Source organism: Ranitomeya variabilis, chromosome 4 (genome assembly GCF_051348905.1).
Source record: "Ranitomeya variabilis isolate aRanVar5 chromosome 4, aRanVar5.hap1, whole genome shotgun sequence".
NCBI lineage: Eukaryota > Metazoa > Chordata > Amphibia > Anura > Dendrobatidae > Ranitomeya > Ranitomeya variabilis.
In genome coordinates this window covers 370,862,892-370,887,065 of record NC_135235.1, presented here as the reverse complement: position 1 = coordinate 370,887,065, position 24,174 = coordinate 370,862,892, and positions in this window count along the sequence as shown.

The window sequence follows — 24,174 nt, the reverse complement described above, 5'->3', positions numbered from 1 at the left end:
GGCACACAATGAGAGACAGATGCCACACACAGCCATGGCACAGAGGCAGACTTGCCAATCTTTATCTCCCACTATTTTTTTTTTCCGGGAAAATTTACAAAAAAAAAAAAATATGGCCCAGTATTACACACTGGTTTTCTGTGGCACACAATGAGAGACAGATGCCACACACAGCAATGGCACAGAGGCAGACTTGACAATCTTTATCTCCCACTATTTTTTATTTTTTCAGGGAGAATTTACAAAAAAAAAAAATGGCCCAGTATTACACACTGGTTTTCTGTGGCACACTATGAGAGACAGATGCCACACACAGCAATGGCACAGAGGCAGACTTGCCAATCTTTATCTCCCACTATTTATTTTTTTATTTTTTTTCAGGGAGAATTTACAAAAAAAAAAATGGCCCAGTATTACACACTGGTTTTCTGTGGCACACAATGAGAGACAGATGCCACACACAGCAATGGCACAGAGGCAGACTTGCCAATCTTTATCTCCCACTGTTTATTTATTTTTTTTCAGGGAGAATTTACAAAAAAAAAAAAATGGCCCAGTATTACACACTGGTTTTCTGTGCCACACTATGAGAGACAGATGCCACACACAGCAATGGCACAGAGGCAGACTTGCCAATCTTTATCTCCCACTATTATTTTTTTCAGGGAGAATTTACAAAAAAAAATATGGCCCAGTATTACACACTGGTTTTCTGTGGCACACAATGAGAGACAAATGCCACACACAGCAATGGCACAGAGGCAGACTTGCCAATCTTTATCTCCCACTATTTATTTATTTTTTATCAGGGAGAATTTACACAAAAAAAAATGGCCCAGTATTACACACTGGTTTTCTGTGGCACACTATGAGAGACAGATGCCACACACAGCAATGGCACATAGGCAGACTTGCAAATCTTTATCTCCCACTATTTTTTTTTTTCAGGGAGAATTTACAAAAAAAATGGCCCAGTATTACACACTGGTTTTCTGTGGCACACTATGAGAGACAGATGCCACACACAGCAATGGCACAGAGGCAGACTTGCCAATCTTTATCTCCTACTATTTATTTATTTTTTTCATGGAGAATTTACAAAAAAATAAAAACGGCCCAGTATTACACACTGGTTTTCTGTGGCACACAATGAGAGACAGATGCCACACACAGCAATGGCACAGAGGCAGACTTGCCAATCTTTATCTCCCACTATTTATTTTTTTCCAGGGAGAATTTACAAAAAAAAAAAAATGGCCCAGTATTACACACTGGTTTTCTGTGGCACACTATGAGAGACAGATGCCACACACAGCCATGGCACAGAGGCAGACTTGCCAATCTTTATCTCCCACTATTTTTTTTTTCCGGGAAAATTTACAAAAAAAAAAAAATATGGCCCAGTATTACACACTGGTTTTCTGTGGCACACAATGAGAGACAGATGCCACACACAGCAATGGCACAGAGGCAGACTTGACAATCTTTATCTCCCACTATTTTTTATTTTTTCAGGGAGAATTTACAAAAAAAAAAAATGGCCCAGTATTACACACTGGTTTTCTGTGGCACACTATGAGAGACAGATGCCACACACAGCAATGGCACAGAGGCAGACTTGCCAATCTTTATCTCCCACTATTTATTTTTTTATTTTTTTTCAGGGAGAATTTACAAAAAAAAAAAATGGCCCAGTATTACACACTGGTTTTCTGTGGCACACAATGAGAGACAGATGCCACACACAGCAATGGCACAGAGGCAGACTTGCCAATCTTTATCTCCCACTGTTTATTTATTTTTTTTCAGGGAGAATTTACAAAAAAAAAAAAATGGCCCAGTATTACACACTGGTTTTCTGTGCCACACTATGAGAGACAGATGCCACACACAGCAATGGCACAGAGGCAGACTTGCCAATCTTTATCTCCCACTATTATTTTTTTCAGGGAGAATTTACAAAAAAAAATATGGCCCAGTATTACACACTGGTTTTCTGTGGCACACAATGAGAGACAAATGCCACACACAGCAATGGCACAGAGGCAGACTTGCCAATCTTTATCTCCCACTATTTATTTATTTTTTATCAGGGAGAATTTACAAAAAAAAAATGGCCCAGTATTACACACTGGTTTTGTGTGGCACACTATGAGAAACAGATGCCACACACAGCAATGGCACAGAGGCAGACTTGCCAATCTTTATCTCCCACTATTTATTTATTTTTTTTCAGGGAGAATTTACACAAAAAAAAATGGCCCAGTATTACACACTGGTTTTCTGTGGCACACTATGAGAGACAGATGCCACACACAGCAATGGCACATAGGCAGACTTGCAAATCTTTATCTCCCACTATTTTTTTTTTTCAGGGAGAATTTACAAAAAAATGGCCCAGTATTACACACTGGTTTTCTGTGGCACACTATGAGAGACAGATGCCACACACAGCAATGGCACAGAGGCAGACTTGCCAATCTTTATCTCCTACTATTTATTTATTTTTTTCATGGAGAATTTACAAAAAAATAAAAACGGCCCAGTATTACACACTGGTTTTCTGTGGCACACAATGAGAGACAGATGCCACACACAGCAATGGCACAGAGGCAGACTTGCCAATCTTTATCTCCCACTATTTATTTATTTTTTTTCAGGGAGAATTTACAAAAAAAAAAAATGGCCCAGTATTACACACTGGTTTTCTGTGGCACACTATGAGAGACAGATGCCACACACAACAATGGCACAGAGGCAAACTTGCAAATCTTTATCTCCCACTATTTATTTATTTTTTTTCAGGGAGAATTTACACAAAAAAAATGGCCCAGTATTACACACTGGTTTTCTGTGGCACACTATGAGAGACAGATGCCACACACAGCAATGGCACAGAGGCAGACTTGCAAATCTTTATCTCCCACTATTTTTTTTTTTCAGGGAGAATTTACAAAAAAAAAATGGCCCAGTATTACACACTGGTTTTCTGTGGCACACTATGAGAGACAGATGCCACACACAGCAATGGCACAGAGGCAGACTTGCCAATCTTTATCTCCCACTATTTATTTTTTTTTTCAGGTACAATTTACAAAAAAAAAAAATTGCCCAGTATTACACACTGGTTTTCTGTGGCACACAATGAGAGACAGATGCCACACACAGCAATGGCACAGAGGCAGACTTGCCAATCTTTATCTCCTACTATTTATTTTTTTTTTTTCATGGAGAATTTACAAAAAAATAAAAACGGCCCAGTATTACACACTGGTTTTCTGTGGCACACAATGAGAGACAGATGCCACACACAGCAATGGCACAGAGGCAGACTTGCCAATCTTTATCTCCCACTATTTATTTTTTTTTTCCAGGGAGAATTTACAAAAAAAAAATGGCCCAGTATTACACACTGGTTTTCTGTGGCACACTATGAGAGACAGATGCCACACACAGCAATGGCACAGAGGCAGACTTGCCAATCTTTATCTCCCACTATTTATTTATTTTTTTCAGGGAGAATTAAAAAAAAAAAAATATGGCCCAGTATTACACACTGGTTTTCTGTGGCACACAATGAGAGACAGATGCCACACACAGCAATGGCACAGAGGCAGACTTGCCAATCTTTATCTCCCACTATTTATTTATTTTTTTTCAGGGAGAATTTACAAAAAAAAAAAATGGCCCAGTATTACACACTGGTTTTCTGTGGCACACTATGAGAGACAGATGCCACACACAGCAATGTCACAGAGGCAGACTTGCCAATCTTTATCTCCCACTATTTATTTATTTATTTATTTTCAGGGAGAATTTAAAAAAAAAAAAATGGCCCAGTATTACACACTGGTTTTCTGTGGCACACAATGAGAGACAGATGCCACACACAGCAATGGCACAGAGGCAGACTTGCCAATCTTTATCTTCCACTATTTATTTTTTTTCAGGGAGAATTTACACAAAAAAAATGGCCCAGTATTACACACTGGTTTTCTGTGGCACACTATGAGAGACAGATGCCACACACAGCAATGGCACAGAGGCAGACTTGCAAATCTTTATCTCCCACTATTTTTTTTTTCAGGGAGAATTAAAAAAAAAAAATGGCCCAGTATTACACACTGGTTTTCTGTGGCACACTATGAGAGACAGATGCCACACACAGCAATGGCACAGAGGCAGACTTGCCAATCTTTATCTCCCAATATTTATTTTTTTTTTCAGGTACAATTTACAAAAAAAAAATGGCCCAGTATTACACACTGGTTTTCTGTGGCACACAATGAGAGACAGATGCCACACACAGCAATGGCACAGAGGCAGACTTGCCAATCTTTATCTCCCACTATTTATTTTTTTTCAGGGAGAATTTACAAAAAAAAAATGGCCCAGTATTACACACTGGTTTTCTGTGGCACACAATGAGAGACAGATGCCACACACAGCAATGGCACAGAGGCAGACTTGCCAATCTTTATCTCCTACTATTTATTTATTTTTTTTCATGGAGAATTTACAAAAAAATAAAAACGGCCCAGTATTACACACTGGTTTTCTGTGGCACACAATGAGAGACAGATGCCACACACAGCAATGGCACAGAGGCAGACTTGCCAATCTTTATCTCCCACTATTTATTTTTTTTTTCCAGGGAGAATTTACAAAAAAAAATGGCCCAGTATTACACACTGGTTTTCTGTGGCACACTATGAGAGACAGATGCCACACACAGCAATGGCACAGAGGCAGACTTGCCAATCTTTATCTCCCACTATTTTTTTTTTTTCAGGGAGAATTTACAAAAAAAAAATGGCCAAGTATTACACACTGGTTTTCTGTGGCACACAATGAGAGACAGATGCCACACACAGCAATGGCACAGAGGCAGACTTGCCAATCTTTATCTCCCACTATTTATTTTTTTTTCAGGGAGAATTTACAAAAAAATTAATGGCCCAGTATTACACACTGGTTTTCTGTGGCACACAATGAGAGACAGATGCCACACACAGCAATGGCACAGAGGCAGACTTGCCAATCTTTATATCCACTATTTATTTTTTTTTTTCATGTACAATTTACAAAAAAAAAAATGGCCCAGTATTACACACTGGTTTTCTGTGGCACACTATGAGAGACAGATGCCACACACAGCCATGGCACAGAGGCAGACTTGCCAATCTTTATCTCCCACTATTTTTTTTTTCAGGGAGAATTTACAAAAAAAAAAAAATATGGCCCAGTATTACACACTGGTTTTCTGTGGCACACAATGAGAGACAGATGCCACACACAGCAATGGCACAGAGGCAGACTTGACAATCTTTATCTCCCACTATTTTTTATTTTTTCAGGGAGAATTTACAAAAAAAAAAAATGGCCCAGTATTACACACTGGTTTTCTGTGGCACACTATGAGAGACAGATGCCACACACAGCAATGGCACAGAGGCAGACTTGCCAATCTTTATCTCCCACTATTTATTTTTTTATTTTTTTTCAGGGAGAATTTACAAAAAAAAAAAATGGCCCAGTATTACACACTGGTTTTCTGTGGCACACAATGAGAGACAGATGCCACACACAGCAATGGCACAGAGGCAGACTTGCCAATCTTTATCTCCCACTGTTTATTTATTTTTTTTCAGGGAGAATTTACAAAAAAATAAAAACGGCCCAGTATTACACACTGGTTTTCTGTGGCACACAATGAGAGACAGATGCCACACACAGCAATGGCACAGAGGCAGACTTGCCAATCTTTATCTCCCACTATTTATTTTTTTTTTCCAGGGAGAATTTACAAAAAAAAATGGCCCAGTATTACACACTGGTTTTCTGTGGCACACTATGAGAGACAGATGCCACACACAGCAATGGCACAGAGGCAGACTTGCCAATCTTTATCTCCCACTATTTTTTTTTTTTCAGGGAGAATTTACAAAAAAAAAATGGCCAAGTATTACACACTGGTTTTCTGTGGCACACAATGAGAGACAGATGCCACACACAGCAATGGCACAGAGGCAGACTTGCCAATCTTTATCTCCCACTATTTATTTTTTTTTCAGGGAGAATTTACAAAAAAATTAATGGCCCAGTATTACACACTGGTTTTCTGTGGCACACAATGAGAGACAGATGCCACACACAGCAATGGCACAGAGGCAGACTTGCCAATCTTTATATCCACTATTTATTTTTTTTTTTCATGTACAATTTACAAAAAAAAAAATGGCCCAGTATTACACACTGGTTTTCTGTGGCACACTATGAGAGACAGATGCCACACACAGCCATGGCACAGAGGCAGACTTGCCAATCTTTATCTCCCACTATTTTTTTTTTCAGGGAGAATTTACAAAAAAAAAAAAATATGGCCCAGTATTACACACTGGTTTTCTGTGGCACACAATGAGAGACAGATGCCACACACAGCAATGGCACAGAGGCAGACTTGACAATCTTTATCTCCCACTATTTTTTATTTTTTCAGGGAGAATTTACAAAAAAAAAAAATGGCCCAGTATTACACACTGGTTTTCTGTGGCACACTATGAGAGACAGATGCCACACACAGCAATGGCACAGAGGCAGACTTCCCAATCTTTATCTCCCACTATTTATTTTTTTATTTTTTTTCAGGGAGAATTTACAAAAAAAAAAAATGGCCCAGTATTACACACTGGTTTTCTGTGGCACACAATGAGAGACAGATGCCACACACAGCAATGGCACAGAGGCAGACTTGCCAATCTTTATCTCCCACTGTTTATTTATTTTTTTTCAGGGAGAATTTACAAAAAAAAAAAATGGCCCAGTATTACACACTGGTTTTCTGTGCCACACTATGAGAGACAGATGCCACACACAGCAATGGCACAGAGGCAGACTTGCCAATCTTTATCTCCCACTATTATTTTTTTCAGGGAGAATTTACAAAAAAAAATATGGCCCAGTATTACACACTGGTTTTCTGTGGCACACAATGAGAGACAAATGCCACACACAGCAATGGCACAGAGGCAGACTTGCCAATCTTTATCTCCCACTATTTATTTATTTTTTATCAGGGAGAATTTACAAAAAAAAAATGGCCCAGTATTACACACTGGTTTTGTGTGGCACACTATGAGAAACAGATGCCACACACAGCAATGGCACAGAGGCAGACTTGCCAATCTTTATCTCCCACTATTTATTTATTTTTTTTCAGGGAGAATTTACACAAAAAAAAATGGCCCAGTATTACACACTGGTTTTCTGTGGCACACTATGAGAGACAGATGCCACACACAGCAATGGCACAGAGGCAGACTTGCAAACCTTTATCTCCCACTATTTTTTTTTTTCAGGGAGAATTTACAAAAAAAATGGCCCAGTATTACACACTGGTTTTCTGTGGCACACTATGAGAGACAGATGCCACACACAGCAATGGCACAGAGGCAGACTTGCCAATCTTTATCTCCTACTATTTATTTATTTTTTTCATGGAGAATTTACAAAAAAATAAAAACGGCCCAGTATTACACACTGGTTTTCTGTGGCACACAATGAGAGACAGATGCCACACACAGCAATGGCACAGAGGCAGACTTGCCAATCTCTATCTCCCACTATTTATTTATTTTTTTTCAGGGAGAATTTACAAAAAAAAAAATGGCCCAGTATTACACACTGGTTTTCTGTGGCACACTATGAGAGACAGATGCCACACACAACAATGGCACAGAGGCAAACTTGCAAATCTTTATCTCCCACTATTTTTTTTTTTTTTTTTTCAGGGAGAATTTACACAAAAAAAATGGCCCAGTATTACACACTGGTTTTCTGTGGCACACTATGAGAGACAGATGCCACACACAGCAATGGCACAGAGGCAGACTTGCAAATCTTTATCTCCCACTATTTTTTTTTTTCAGGGAGAATTTACAAAAAAAAAATGGCCCAGTATTACACACTGGTTTTCTGTGGCACACTATGAGAGACAGATGCCACACACAGCAATGGCACAGAGGCAGACTTGCCAATCTTTATCTCCCACTATTTATTTTTTTTTTTCAGGTACAATTTACAAAAAAAAAAAATTGCCCAGTATTACACACTGGTTTTCTGTGGCACACAATGAGAGACAGATGCCACACACAGCAATGGCACAGAGGCAGACTTGCCAATCTTTATCTCCTACTATTTATTTATTTTTTTTCATGGAGAATTTACAAAAAAATAAAAACGGCCCAGTATTACACACTGGTTTTCTGTGGCACACAATGAGAGACAGATGCCACACACAGCAATGGCACAGAGGCAGACTTGCCAATCTTTATCTCCCACTATTTATTTATTTTTTTTTCCAGGGAGAATTTACAAAAAAAAATGGCCCAGTATTACACACTGGTTTTCTGTGGCACACTATGAGAGACAGATGCCACACACAACAATGGCACAGAGGCAAACTTGCAAATCTTTATCTCCCACTATTTATTTATTTTTTTTCAGGGAGAATTTACAACAAAAAAAAAATGGCCCAGTATTACACACTGGTTTTCTGTGGCACACTATGAGAGACAGATACCACACACAGCAATGGCACAGAGGCAGACTTGCCAATCTTTATCTCCCACTATTTATTTATTTATTTTTTCAGGGAGAATTTTCCAAAAAAAAAAAATGGCCCAGTATTACACACTGGTTTTCTGTGGCACACTATGAGAGACAGATGCCACACACAGCAATGGCACAGAGGCAGACTTGCCAATCTTTATCTCCCACTATTTATTTATTTATTTATTTTCAGGGAGAATTAAAAAAAAAAAAAAATGGCCCAGTATTACACACTGGTTTTCTGTGCCACACTATGAGAGACAGATGCCACACACAGCAATGGCACAGAGGCAGACTTGCCAATCTTTATCTCCCACTATTATTTTTTTCAGGGAGAATTTACAAAAAAAAATATGGCCCAGTATTACACACTGGTTTTCTGTGGCACACAATGAGAGACAAATGCCACACACAGCAATGGCACAGAGGCAGACTTGCCAATCTTTATCTCCCACTATTTATTTATTTTTTATCAGGGAGAATTTACAAAAAAAAAAATGGCCCAGTATTACACACTGGTTTTGTGTGGCACACTATGAGAAACAGATGCCACACACAGCAATGGCACAGAGGCAGACTTGCCAATCTTTATCTCCCACTATTTATTTATTTTTTTTCAGGGAGAATTTACACAAAAAAAAATGGCCCAGTATTACGCACTGGTTTTCTGTGGCACACTATGAGAGACAGATGCCACACACAGCAATGGCACAGAGGCAGACTTGCCAATCTTTATCTCCCACTATTTATTTTTTTTTTTTTCAGGTACAATTTACAAAAAAAAAAAATGGCCCAGTATTACACACTGGTTTTCTGTGGCACACAATGAGAGACAGATGCCACACACAGCAATGGCACAGAGGCAGACTTGCCAATCTTTATCTCCTACTATTTATTTATTTTTTTTCATGGAGAATTTACAAAAAAATAAAAACGGCCCAGTATTACACACTGGTTTTCTGTGGCACACAATGAGAGACAGATGCCACACACAGCAATGGCACAGAGGCAGACTTGCCAATCTTTATCTCCCACTATTTTTTTTTTTCAGGGAGAATTTACAAAAAAAAAATGGCCCAGTATTACACACTGGTTTTCTGTGGCACACAATGAGTGACAGATGCCACACACAGCAATGGCACAGAGGCAGACTTGCCAATCTTTATCTCCTACTATTTATTTATTTTTTTTCATGGAGAATTTACAAAAAAATAAAAACGGCCCAGTATTACACACTGGTTTTCTGTGGCACACAATGAGAGACAGATGCCACACACAGCAATGGCACAGAGGCAGACTTGCCAATCTTTATCTCCCACTATTTATTTTTTTTTTCCAGGGAGAATTTACAAAAAAAAATGGCCCAGTATTACACACTGGTTTTCTGTAGCACACTATGAGAGACAGATGCCACACACAGCAATGGCACAGAGGCAGACTTGCCAATCTTTATCTCCCACTATTTTTTTTTTCAGGGAGAATTTACAAAAAAAAAATGGCCAAGTATTACACACTGGTTTTTTGTGGCACACAATGAGAGACAGATGCCACACACAGCAATGGCACAGAGGCAGACTTGCCAATCTTTATCTCCCACTATTTTTTTTTTTTTTCAGGGAGAATTTACAAAAAAATACAAATGGCCCAGTATTACACACTGGTTTTCTGTGGCACACAATGAGAGACAGATGCCACACACAGCAATGGCACAGAGGCAGACTTGCCAATCTTTATCTCCCACTATTTATTTTTTTATTTTTTTTCAGGGAGAATTTACAAAAAAAAAAATGGCCCAGTATTACACACTGGTTTTCTGTGGCACACAATGAGAGACAGATTCCACACACAGCAATGGCACAGAGGCAGACTTGCCAATCTTTATCTCCCACTGTTTATTTATTTTTTTTCAGGGAGAATTTACAAAAAAAAAAAAATGGCCCAGTATTACACACTGGTTTTCTGTGCCACACTATGAGAGACAGATGCCACACACAGCAATGGCACAGAGGCAGACTTGCCAATCTTTATCTCCCACTATTATTTTTTTCAGGGAGAATTTACAAAAAAAAATATGGCCCAGTATTACACACTGGTTTTCTGTGGCACACAATGAGAGACAAATGCCACACACAGCAATGGCACAGAGGCAGACTTGCCAATCTTTATCTCCCACTATTTATTTATTTTTTATCAGGGAGAATTTACAAAAAAAAAAATGGCCCAGTATTACACACTGGTTTTGTGTGGCACACTATGAGAAACAGATGCCACACACAGCAATGGCACAGAGGCAGACTTGCCAATCTTTATCTCCCACTATTTATTTATTTTTTTTCAGGGAGAATTTACACAAAAAAAAATGGCCCAGTATTACGCACTGGTATTCTGTGGCACACTATGAGAGACAGATGCCACACACAGCAATGGCACAGAGGCAGACTTGCCAATCTTTATCTCCCACTATTTATTTTTTTTTTTCAGGTACAATTTACAATAAAAAAAAAATGGCCCAGTATTACACACTGGTTTTCTGTGGCACACAATGAGAGACAGATGCCACACACAGCAATGGCACAGAGGCAGACTTGCCAATCTTTATCTCCCACTATTTATTTTTTTTCAGGGAGAATTTACAAAAAAAAAATGGCCCAGTATTACACACTGGTTTTCTGTGGCACACAATGAGAGACAGATGCCACACACAGCAATGGCACAGAGGCAGACTTGCCAATCTTTATCTCCTACTATTTATTTATTTTTTTTCATGGAGAATTTACAAAAAAATAAAAACGGCCCAGTATTACACACTGGTTTTCTGTGGCACACAATGAGAGACAGATGCCACACACAGCAATGGCACAGAGGCAGACTTGCCAATCTTTATCTCCCACTATTTATTTTTTTTTTCCAGGGAGAATTTACAAAAAAAAATGGCCCAGTATTACACACTGGTTTTCTGTAGCACACTATGAGAGACAGATGCCACACACAGCAATGGCACAGAGGCAGACTTGCCAATCTTTATCTCCCACTATTTTTTTTTTTTTCAGGGAGAATTTACAAAAAAAAAATGGCCAAGTATTACACACTGGTTTTTTGTGGCACACAATGAGAGACAGATGCCACACACAGCAATGGCACAGAGGCAGACTTGCCAATCTTTATCTCCCACTATTTATTTTTTTTTTCAGGGAGAATTTACAAAAAAATACAAATGGCCCAGTATTACACACTGGTTTTCTGTGGCACACAATGAGAGACAGATGCCACACACAGCAATGGCACAGAGGCAGACTTGCCAATCTTTATATCCACTATTTATTTATTTTTTTCATGTACAATTTACAAAAAAAAAATGGCCCAGTATTACACACTGGTTTTCTGTGGCACACAATGAGAGACAGATGCCACACACAGCAATGGCACAGAGGCAGACTTGCCAATCTTTATCTCCCACTATTTATTTTTTTCCAGGGAGAATTTACAAAAAAAAAAAATGGCCCAGTATTACACACTGGTTTTCTGTGGCACACTATGAGAGACAGATGCCACACACAGCAATGGCACAGAGGCAGACTTGCCAATCTTTATCTCCCACTATTTATTTTTTTCAGGGAGAATTTACAAAAAAAAAAAAATATGGCCCAGTATTACACACTGGTTTTCTGTGGCACACAATGAGAGACAGATGCCACACACAGCAATGGCACAGAGGCAGACTTGCCAATCTTTATCTCCCACTATTTATTTTTTTTTTCCAGGGAGAATTTACAAAAAAAAATGGCCCAGTATTACACACTGGTTTTCTGTAGCACACTATGAGAGACAGATGCCACACACAGCAATGGCACAGAGGCAGACTTGCCAATCTTTATCTCCCACTATTTTTTTTTTTTTCAGGGAGAATTTACAAAAAAAAAATGGCCAAGTATTACACACTGGTTTTTTGTGGCACACAATGAGAGACAGATGCCACACACAGCAATGGCACAGAGGCAGACTTGCCAATCTTTATCTCCCACTATTTATTTTTTTTTTCAGGGAGAATTTACAAAAAAATACAAATGGCCCAGTATTACACACTGGTTTTCTGTGGCACACAATGAGAGACAGATGCCACACACAGCAATGGCACAGAGGCAGACTTGCCAATCTTTATATCCACTATTTATTTATTTTTTTCATGTACAATTTACAAAAAAAAAATGGCCCAGTATTACACACTGGTTTTCTGTGGCACACAATGAGAGACAGATGCCACACACAGCAATGGCACAGAGGCAGACTTGCCAATCTTTATCTCCCACTATTTATTTTTTTCCAGGGAGAATTTACAAAAAAAAAAAATGGCCCAGTATTACACACTGGTTTTCTGTGGCACACTATGAGAGACAGATGCCACACACAGCAATGGCACAGAGGCAGACTTGCCAATCTTTATCTCCCACTATTTATTTTTTTCAGGGAGAATTTACAAAAAAAAAAAAATATGGCCCAGTATTACACACTGGTTTTCTGTGGCACACAATGAGAGACAGATGCCACACACAGCAATGGCACAGAGGCAGACTTGCCAATCTTTATCTCCCACTATTTTTTATTTTTTCAGGGAGAATTTACAAAAAAAAAAATGGCCCAGTATTACACACTGGTTTTCTGTGGCACACTATGAGAGACAGATGCCACACACAGCAATGGCACAGAGGCAGACTTGCCAATCTTTATCTCCCACTATTTATTTTTTTTTTTTTTCAGGGAGAATTTACAAAAAAAAAAATGGCCCAGTATTACACACTGGTTTTCTGTTGCACACAATGAGAGACAGATGCCACACACAGCAATGGCACAGAGGCAGACTTGCCAATCTTTATCTCCCACTGTTTATTTATTTTTTTTCAGGGAGAATTTACAAAAAAAAAAAATGGCCCAGTATTACACACTGGTTTTCTGTGGCACACAATGAGAGACAAATGCCACACACAGCAATGGCACAGAGGCAGACTTGCCAATCTTTATCTCCCACTATTTATTTATTTTTTTTCAGGGAGAATTTACAAAAAAAAAAAAATGGCCCAGTATTACAAACTGGTTTTGTGTGGCACACTATGAGAAACAGATGCCACACACAGCAATGGCACAGAGGCAGACTTGCCAATCTTTATCTCCCACTATTTATTTATTTTTTTTCAGGGAGAATTTACACAAAAAAAATGGCCCAGTATTACACACTGGTTTTCTGTGGCACACTATGAGAGACAGATGCCACACACAGCAATGGCACAGAGGCAGACTTGCAAATCTTTATCTCCCACTATTTTTTTTTTCAGGGAGAATTAAAAAAAAAAAATGGCCCAGTATTACACACTGGTTTTCTGTGGCACACTATGAGAGACAGATGCCACACACAGCAATGGCACAGAGGCAGACTTGCCAATCTTTATCTCCCAATATTTTTTTTTTTTCAGGTACAATTTACAAAAAAAAAATGGCCCAGTATTACACACTGGTTTTCTGTGGCACACAATGAGAGACAGATGCCACACACAGCAATGGCACAGAGGCAGACTTGCCAATCTTTATCTCCCACTATTTATTTTTTTTCAGGGAGAATTTACAAAAAAAAAATGGCCCAGTATTACACACTGGTTTTCTGTGGCACACAATGAGAGACAGATGCCACACACAGCAATGGCACAGAGGCAGACTTGCCAATCTTTATCTCCTACTATTTATTTATTTTTTTTCATGGAGAATTTACAAAAAAATAAAAACGGCCCAGTATTACACACTGGTTTTCTGTGGCACACAATGAGAGACAGATGCCACACACAGCAATGGCACAGAGGCAGACTTGCCAATCTTTATCTCCCACTATTTATTTTTTTTTTCAGGGAGAATTTACAAAAAAATTAATGGCCCAGTATTACACACTGGTTTTCTGTGGCACACAATGAGAGACAGATGCCACACACAGCAATGGCACAGAGGCAGACTTGCCAATCTTTATATCCACTATTTATTTTTTTTTTCATGTACAATTTACAAAAAAAAAATGGCCCAGTATTACACACTGGTTTTCTGTGGCACACTATGAGAGACAGATGCCACACACAGCCATGGCACAGAGGCAGACTTGCCAATCTTTATCTCCCACTATTTTTTTTTTCAGGGAGAATTTACAAAAAAAAAAAATATGGCCCAGTATTACACACTGGTTTTCTGTGGCACACAATGAGAGACAGATGCCACACACAGCAATGGCACAGAGGCAGACTTGACAATCTTTATCTCCCACTATTTTTTATTTTTTCAGGGAGAATTTACAAAAAAAAAAAATGGCCCAGTATTACACACTGGTTTTCTGTGGCACACAATGAGAGACAGATGCCACACACAGCAATGGCACAGAGGCAGACTTGCCAATCTTTATCTCCCACTGTTTATTTATTTTTTTTCAGGGAGAATTTACAAAAAAAAAAAAATGGCCCAGTATTACACACTGGTTTTCTGTGCCACACTATGAGAGACAGATGCCACACACAGCAATGGCACAGAGGCAGACTTGCCAATCTTTATCTCCCACTATTATTTTTTTCAGGGAGAATTTACAAAAAAAAATATGGCCCAGTATTACACACTGGTTTTCTGTGGCACACAATGAGAGACAAATGCCACACACAGCAATGGCACAGAGGCAGACTTGCCAATCTTTATCTCCCACTATTTATTTATTTTTTATCAGGGAGAATTTACAAAAAAAAAATGGCCCAGTATTACACACTGGTTTTGTGTGGCACACTATGAGAAACAGATGCCACACACAGCAATGGCACAGAGGCAGACTTGCCAATCTTTATCTCCCACTATTTATTTATTTTTTTTCAGGGAGAATTTACACAAAAAAAAATGGCCCAGTATTACACACTGGTTTTCTGTGGCACACTATGAGAGACAGATGCCACACACAGCAATGGCACAGAGGCAGACTTGCAAATCTTTATCTCCCACTATTTTTTTTTTTCAGGGAGAATTTACAAAAAAAATGGCCCAGTATTACACACTGGTTTTCTGTGGCACACTATGAGAGACAGATGCCACACACAGCAATGGCACAGAGGCAGACTTGCCAATCTTTATCTCCTACTATTTATTTATTTTTTTCATGGAGAATTTACAAAAAAATAAAAACGGCCCAGTATTACACACTGGTTTTCTGTGGCACACAATGAGAGACAGATGCCACACACAGCAATGGCACAGAGGCAGACTTGCCAATCTCTATCTCCCACTATTTATTTATTTTTTTTCAGGGAGAATTTACAAAAAAAAAAATGGCCCAGTATTACACACTGGTTTTCTGTGGCACACTATGAGAGACAGATGCCACACACAACAATGGCACAGAGGCAAACTTGCAAATCTTTATCTCCCACTATTTATTTATTTTTTTTCAGGGAGAATTTACACAAAAAAAATGGCCCAGTATTACACACTGGTTTTCTGTGGCACACTATGAGAGACAGATGCCACACACAGCAATGGCACAGAGGCAGACTTGCAAATCTTTATCTCCCACTATTTTTTTTTTTCAGGGAGAATTTACAAAAAAAAAATGGCCCAGTATTACACACTGGTTTTCTGTGGCACACTATGAGAGACAGATGCCACACACAGCAATGGCACAGAGGCAGACTTGCCAATCTTTATCTCCCACTATTTATTTTTTTTTTCAGGTACAATTTACAAAAAAAAAAAATTGCCCAGTATTACACACTGGTTTTCTGTGGCACACAATGAGAGACAGATGCCACACACAGCAATGGCACAGAGGCAGACTTGCCAATCTTTATCTCCTACTATTTATTTATTTTTTTTCATGGAGAATTTACAAAAAAATAAAAACGGCCCAGTATTACACACTGGTTTTCTGTGGCACACAATGAGAGACAGATGCCACACACAGCAATGGCACAGAGGCAGACTTGCCAATCTTTATCTCCCACTATTTATTTTTTTTTCCAGGGAGAATTTACAAAAAAAAAATGGCCCAGTATTACACACTGGTTTTCTGTGGCACACTATGAGAGACAGATGCCACACACAGCAATGGCACAGAGGCAGACTTGCCAATCTTTATCTCCCACTATTTATTTATTTTTTTCAGGGAGAATTAAAAAAAAAAAAATATGGCCCAGTATTACACACTGGTTTTCTGTGGCACACAATGAGAGACAGATGCCACACACAGCAATGGCACAGAGGCAGACTTGCCAATCTTTATCTCCCACTATTTATTTATTTTTTTTCAGGGAGAATTTACAAAAAAAAAAAATGGCCCAGTATTACACACTGGTTTTCTGTGGCACACTATGAGAGACAGATGCCACACACAGCAATGTCACAGAGGCAGACTTGCCAATCTTTATCTCCCACTATTTATTTATTTATTTATTTTCAGGGAGAAATTAAAAAAAAAAAAAATGGCCCAGTATTACACACTGGTTTTCTGTGGCACACAATGAGAGACAAATGCCACACACAGCAATGGCACAGAGGCAGACTTGCCAATCTTTATCTTCCACTATTTATTTTTTTTCAGGGAGAATTTACACAAAAAAAAATGGCCCAGTATTACACACTGGTTTTCTGTGGCACACTATGAGAGACAGATGCCACACACAGCAATGGCACAGAGGCAGACTTGCAAATCTTTATCTCCCACTATTTTTTTTTTCAGGGAGAATTAAAAAAAAAAAATGGCCCAGTATTACACACTGGTTTTCTGTGGCACACTATGAGAGACAGATGCCACACACAGCAATGGCACAGAGGCAGACTTGCCAATCTTTATCTCCCAATATTTATTTTTTTTTTCAGGTACAATTTACAAAAAAAAAATGGCCCAGTATTACACACTGGTTTTCTGTGGCACACAATGAGAGACAGATGCCACACACAGCAATGGCACAGAGGCAGACTTGCCAATCTTTATCTCCCACTATTTATTTTTTTTCAGGGAGAATTTACAAAAAAAAAATGGCCCAGTATTACACACTGGTTTTCTGTGGCACACAATGAGAGACAGATGCCACACACAGCAATGGCACAGAGGCAGACTTGCCAATCTTTATCTCCTACTATTTATTTATTTTTTTTCATGGAGAATTTACAAAAAAATAAAAACGGCCCAGTATTACACACTGGTTTTCTGTGGCACACAATGAGAGACAGATGCCACACACAGCAATGGCACAGAGGCAGACTTGCCAATCTTTATCTCCCACTATTTATTTTTTTTTCCAGGGAGAATTTACAAAAAAAAAATGGCCCAGTATTACACACTGGTTTTCTGTGGCACACTATGAGAGACAGATGCCACACACAGCAATGGCACAGAGGCAGACTTGCCAATCTTTATCTCCCACTATTTATTTATTTTTTTCAGGGAGAATTAAAAAAAAAAAAATATGGCCCAGTATTACACACTGGTTTTCTGTGGCACACAATGAGAGACAGATGCCACACACAGCAATGGCACAGAGGCAGACTTGCCAATCTTTATCTCCCACTATTTATTTATTTTTTTTCAGGGAGAATTTACAAAAAAAAAAATGGCCCAGTATTACACACTGGTTTTCTGTGGCACACTATGAGAGACAGATGCCACACACAGCAATGTCACAGAGGCAGACTTGCCAATCTTTATCTCCCACTATTTATTTATTTATTTATTTTCAGGGAGAATTTAAAAAAAAAAAAAATGGCCCAGTATTACACACTGGTTTTCTGTGGCACACAATGAGAGACAGATGCCACACACAGCAATGGCACAGAGGCAGACTTGCCAATCTTTATCTTCCACTATTTATTTTTTTTCAGGGAGAATTTACACAAAAAAAAATGGCCCAGTATTACACACTGGTTTTCTGTGGCACACTATGAGAGACAGATGCCACACACAGCAATGGCACAGAGGCAGACTTGCAAATCTTTATCTCCCACTATTTTTTTTTTCAGGGAGAATTAAAAAAAAAAAATGGCCCAGTATTACACACTGGTTTTCTGTGGCACACTATGAGAGACAGATGCCACACACAGCAATGGCACAGAGGCAGACTTGCCAATCTTTATCTCCCAATATTTATTTTTTTTTTCAGGTACAATTTACAAAAAAAAAATGGCCCAGTATTACACACTGGTTTTCTGTGGCACACAATGAGAGACAGATGCCACACACAGCAATGGCACAGAGGCAGACTTGCCAATCTTTATCTCCCACTATTTATTTTTTTTCAGGGAGAATTTACAAAAAAAAAATGGCCCAGTATTACACACTGGTTTTCTGTGGCACACAATGAGAGACAGATGCCACACACAGCAATGGCACAGAGGCAGACTTGCCAATCTTTATCTCCTACTATTTATTTATTTTTTTTCATGGAGAATTTACAAAAAAATAAAAACGGCCCAGTATTACACACTGGTTTTCTGTGGCACACAATGAGAGACAGATGCCACACACAGCAATGGCACAGAGGCAGACTTGCCAATCTTTATCTCCCACTATTTATTTTTTTTTTCCAGGGAGAATTTACAAAAAAAAATGGCCCAGTATTACACACTGGTTTTCTGTGGCACACTATGAGAGACAGATGCCACACACAGCAATGGCACAGAGGCAGACTTGCCAATCTTTATCTCCCACTATTTTTTTTTTTTTCAGGGAGAATTTACAAAAAAAAAATGGCCAAGTATTACACACTGGTTTTCTGTGGCACACAATGAGAGACAGATGCCACACACAGCAATGGCACAGAGGCAGACTTGCCAATCTTTATCTCCCACTATTTATTTTTTTTTCAGGGAGAATTTACAAAAAAATTAATGGCCCAGTATTACACACTGGTTTTCTGTGGCACACAATGAGAGACAGATGCCACACACAGCAATGGCACAGAGGCAGACTTGCCAATCTTTATATCCACTATTTATTTTTTTTTTTCATGTACAATTTACAAAAAAAAAAATGGCCCAGTATTACACACTGGTTTTCTGTGGCACACTATGAGAGACAGATGCCACACACAGCCATGGCACAGAGGCAGACTTGCCAATCTTTATCTCCCACTATTTTTTTTTTCAGGGAGAATTTACAAAAAAAAAAAAATATGGCCCAGTATTACACACTGGTTTTCTGTGGCACACAATGAGAGACAGATGCCACACACAGCAATGGCACAGAGGCAGACTTGACAATCTTTATCTCCCACTATTTTTTATTTTTTCAGGGAGAATTTACAAAAAAAAAAAATGGCCCAGTATTACACACTGGTTTTCTGTGGCACACTATGAGAGACAGATGCCACACACAGCAATGGCACAGAGGCAGACTTGCCAATCTTTATCTCCCACTATTTATTTTTTTATTTTTTTTCAGGGAGAATTTACAAAAAAAAAAAAATGGCCCAGTATTACACACTGGTTTTCTGTGGCACACAATGAGAGACAGATGCCACACACAGCAATGGCACAGAGGCAGACTTGCCAATCTTTATCTCCCACTGTTTATTTATTTTTTTTCAGGGAGAATTTACAAAAAAAAAAAATGGCCCAGTATTACACACTGGTTTTCTGTGCCACACTATGAGAGACAGATGCCACACACAGCAATGGCACAGAGGCAGACTTGCCAATCTTTATCTCCCACTATTATTTTTTTCAGGGAGAATTTACAAAAAAAAATATGGCCCAGTATTACACACTGGTTTTCTGTGGCACACAATGAGAGACAAATGCCACACACAGCAATGGCACAGAGGCAGACTTGCCAATCTTTATCTCCCACTATTTATTTATTTTTTATCAGGGAGAATTTACAAAAAAAAAATGGCCCAGTATTACACACTGGTTTTGTGTGGCACACTATGAGAAACAGATGCCACACACAGCAATGGCACAGAGGCAGACTTGCCAATCTTTATCTCCCACTATTTATTTATTTTTTTTCAGGGAGAATTTACACAAAAAAAAATGGCCCAGTATTACACACTGGTTTTCTGTGGCACACTATGAGAGACAGATGCCACACACAGCAATGGCACAGAGGCAGACTTGCAAATCTTTATCTCCCACTATTTTTTTTTTTCAGGGAGAATTTACAAAAAAAAATGGCCCAGTATTACACACTGGTTTTCTGTGGCACACTATGAGAGACAGATGCCACACACAGCAATGGCACAGAGGCAGACTTGCCAATCTTTATCTCCTACTATTTATTTATTTTTTTCATGGAGAATTTACAAAAAAATAAAAACGGCCCAGTATTACACACTGGTTTTCTGTGGCACACAATGAGAGACAGATGCCACACACAGCAATGGCACAGAGGCAGACTTGCCAATCTCTATCTCCCACTATTTATTTATTTTTTTTCAGGGAGAATTTACAAAAAAAAAAATGGCCCAGTATTACACACTGGTTTTCTGTGGCACACTATGAGAGACAGATGCCACACACAACAATGGCACAGAGGCAAACTTGCAAATCTTTATCTCCCACTATTTATTTATTTTTTTTTCAGGGAGAATTTACACAAAAAAAATGGCCCAGTATTACACACTGGTTTTCTGTGGCACACTATGAGAGACAGATGCCACACACAGCAATGGCACAGAGGCAGACTTGCAAATCTTTATCTCCCACTATTTTTTTTTTTCAGGGAGAATTTACAAAAAAAAAATGGCCCAGTATTACACACTGGTTTTCTGTGGCACACTATGAGAGACAGATGCCACACACAGCAATGGCACAGAGGCAGACTTGCCAATCTTTATCTCCCACTATTTATTTTTTTTTTCAGGTACAATTTACAAAAAAAAAAAATTGCCCAGTATTACACACTGGTTTTCTGTGGCACACAATGAGAGACAGATGCCACACACAGCAATGGCACAGAGGCAGACTTGCCAATCTTTATCTCCCACTATTTATTTTTTTTTTTCAGGTACAATTTACAAAAAAAAAAAATTGCCCAGTATTACACACTGGTTTTCTGTGGCACACAATGAGAGACAAATGCCACACACAGCAATGGCACAGAGGCAGACTTGCCAATCTTTATCTCCCACTATTTATTTTTTTTTTTCAGGGAGAATTTACAAAAAAAAAAATGGCCCAGTATTACACACTGGTTTTGTGTGGCACACTATGAGAAACAGATGCCACACACAGCAATGGCACAGAGGCAGACTTGCCAATCTTTATCTCCCACTATTTATTTATTTTTTTTCAGGGAGAATTTACACAAAAAAAAATGGCCCAGTATTACACACTGGTTTTCTGTGGCACACTATGAGAGACAGATGCCACACACAGCAATGGCACAGAGGCAGACTTGCAAATCTTTATCTCCCACTATTTTTTTTTTCAGGGAGAATTAAAAAAAAAAAATGGCCCAGTATTACACACTGGTTTTCTGTGGCACACTATGAGAGACAGATGCCACACACAGCAATGGCACAGAGGCAGACTTGCCAATCTTTATCTCCCAATATTTTTTTTTTTTTCAGGTACAATTTACAAAAAAAAAATGGCCCAGTATTACACACTGGTTTTCTGTGGCACACAATGAGAGACAGATGCCACACACAGCAATGGCACAGAGGCAGACTTGCCAATCTTTATCTCCTACTATTTATTTATTTTTTTTCATGGAGAATTTACAAAAAAATAAAAACGGCCCAGTATTACACACTGGTTTTCTGTGGCACACAATGAGAGACAGATGCCACACACAGCAATGGCACAGAGGCAGACTTGCCAATCTTTATCTCCCACTATTTATTTTTTTTTTCCAGGGAGAATTTACAAAAAAAAATGGCCCAGTATTACACACTGGTTTTCTGTGGCACACTATGAGAGACAGATGCCACACACAGCAATGGCACAGAGGCAGACTTGCCAATCTTTATCTCCCACTATTTTTTTTTTTCAGGGAGAATTTACAAAAAAAAAATGGCCAAGTATTACACACTGGTTTTCTGTGGCACACAATGAGAGACAGATGCCACACACAGCAATGGCACAGAGGCAGACTTGCCAATCTTTATCTCCCACTATTTATTTTTTTTTCAGGGAGAATTTACAAAAAAATTAATGGCCCAGTATTACACACTGGTTTTCTGTGGCACACAATGAGAGACAGATGCCACACACAGCAATGGCACAGAGGCAGACTTGCCAATCTTTATATCCACTATTTATTTATTTTTTTCATGTACAATTTACAAAAAAAAATGGCCCAGTATTACACACTGGTTTTCTGTGGCACACAATGAGAGACAGATGCCACACACAGCAATGGCACAGAGGCAGACTTGCCAATCTTTATCTCCCACTATTTATTTTTTTCCAGGGAGAATTTACAAAAAAAAAAAAATGGCCCAGTATTACACACTGGTTTTCTGTGGCACACTATGAGAGACAGATGCCACACACAGCCATGGCACAGAGGCAGACTTGCCAATCTTTATCTCCCACTATTTTTTTTTTCCGGGAAAATTTACAAAAAAAAAAAAATATGGCCCAGTATTACACACTGGTTTTCTGTGGCACACAATGAGAGACAGATGCCACACACAGCAATGGCACAGAGGCAGACTTGACAATCTTTATCTCCCACTATTTTTTATTTTTTCAGGGAGAATTTACAAAAAAAAAAAATGGCCCAGTATTACACACTGGTTTTCTGTGGCACACTATGAGAGACAGATGCCACACACAGCAATGGCACAGAGGCAGACTTGCCAATCTTTATCTCCCACTATTTATTTTTTTATTTTTTTTCAGGGAGAATTTACAAAAAAAAAAAATGGCCCAGTATTACACACTGGTTTTCTGTGGCACACAATGAGAGACAGATGCCACACACAGCAATGGCACAGAGGCAGACTTGCCAATCTTTATCTCCCACTGTTTATTTATTTTTTTTCAGGGAGAATTTACAAAAAAAAAAAATGGCCCAGTATTACACACTGGTTTTCTGTGCCACACTATGAGAGACAGATGCCACACACAGCAATGGCACAGAGGCAGACTTGCCAATCTTTATCTCCCACTATTATTTTTTTCAGGGAGAATTTACAAAAAAAAATATGGCCCAGTATTACACACTGGTTTTCTGTGGCACACAATGAGAGACAAATGCCACACACAGCAATGGCACAGAGGCAGACTTGCCAATCTTTATCTCCCACTATTTATTTATTTTTTTTCAGGGAGAATTTACAAAAAAAAAAAATGGCCCAGTATTACACACTGGTTTTCTGTGGCACACAATGAGAGACAGATGCCACACACAGCAATGGCACAGAGGCAGACTTGCCAATCTTTATCTCCCACTGTTTATTTATTTTTTTTCAGGGAGAATTTACAAAAAAAAAAAAATGGCCCAGTATTACACACTGGTTTTCTGTGCCACACTATGAGAGACAGATGCCACACACAGCAATGGCACAGAGGCAGACTTGCCAATCTTTTTCTCCCACTATTATTTTTTTCAGGGAG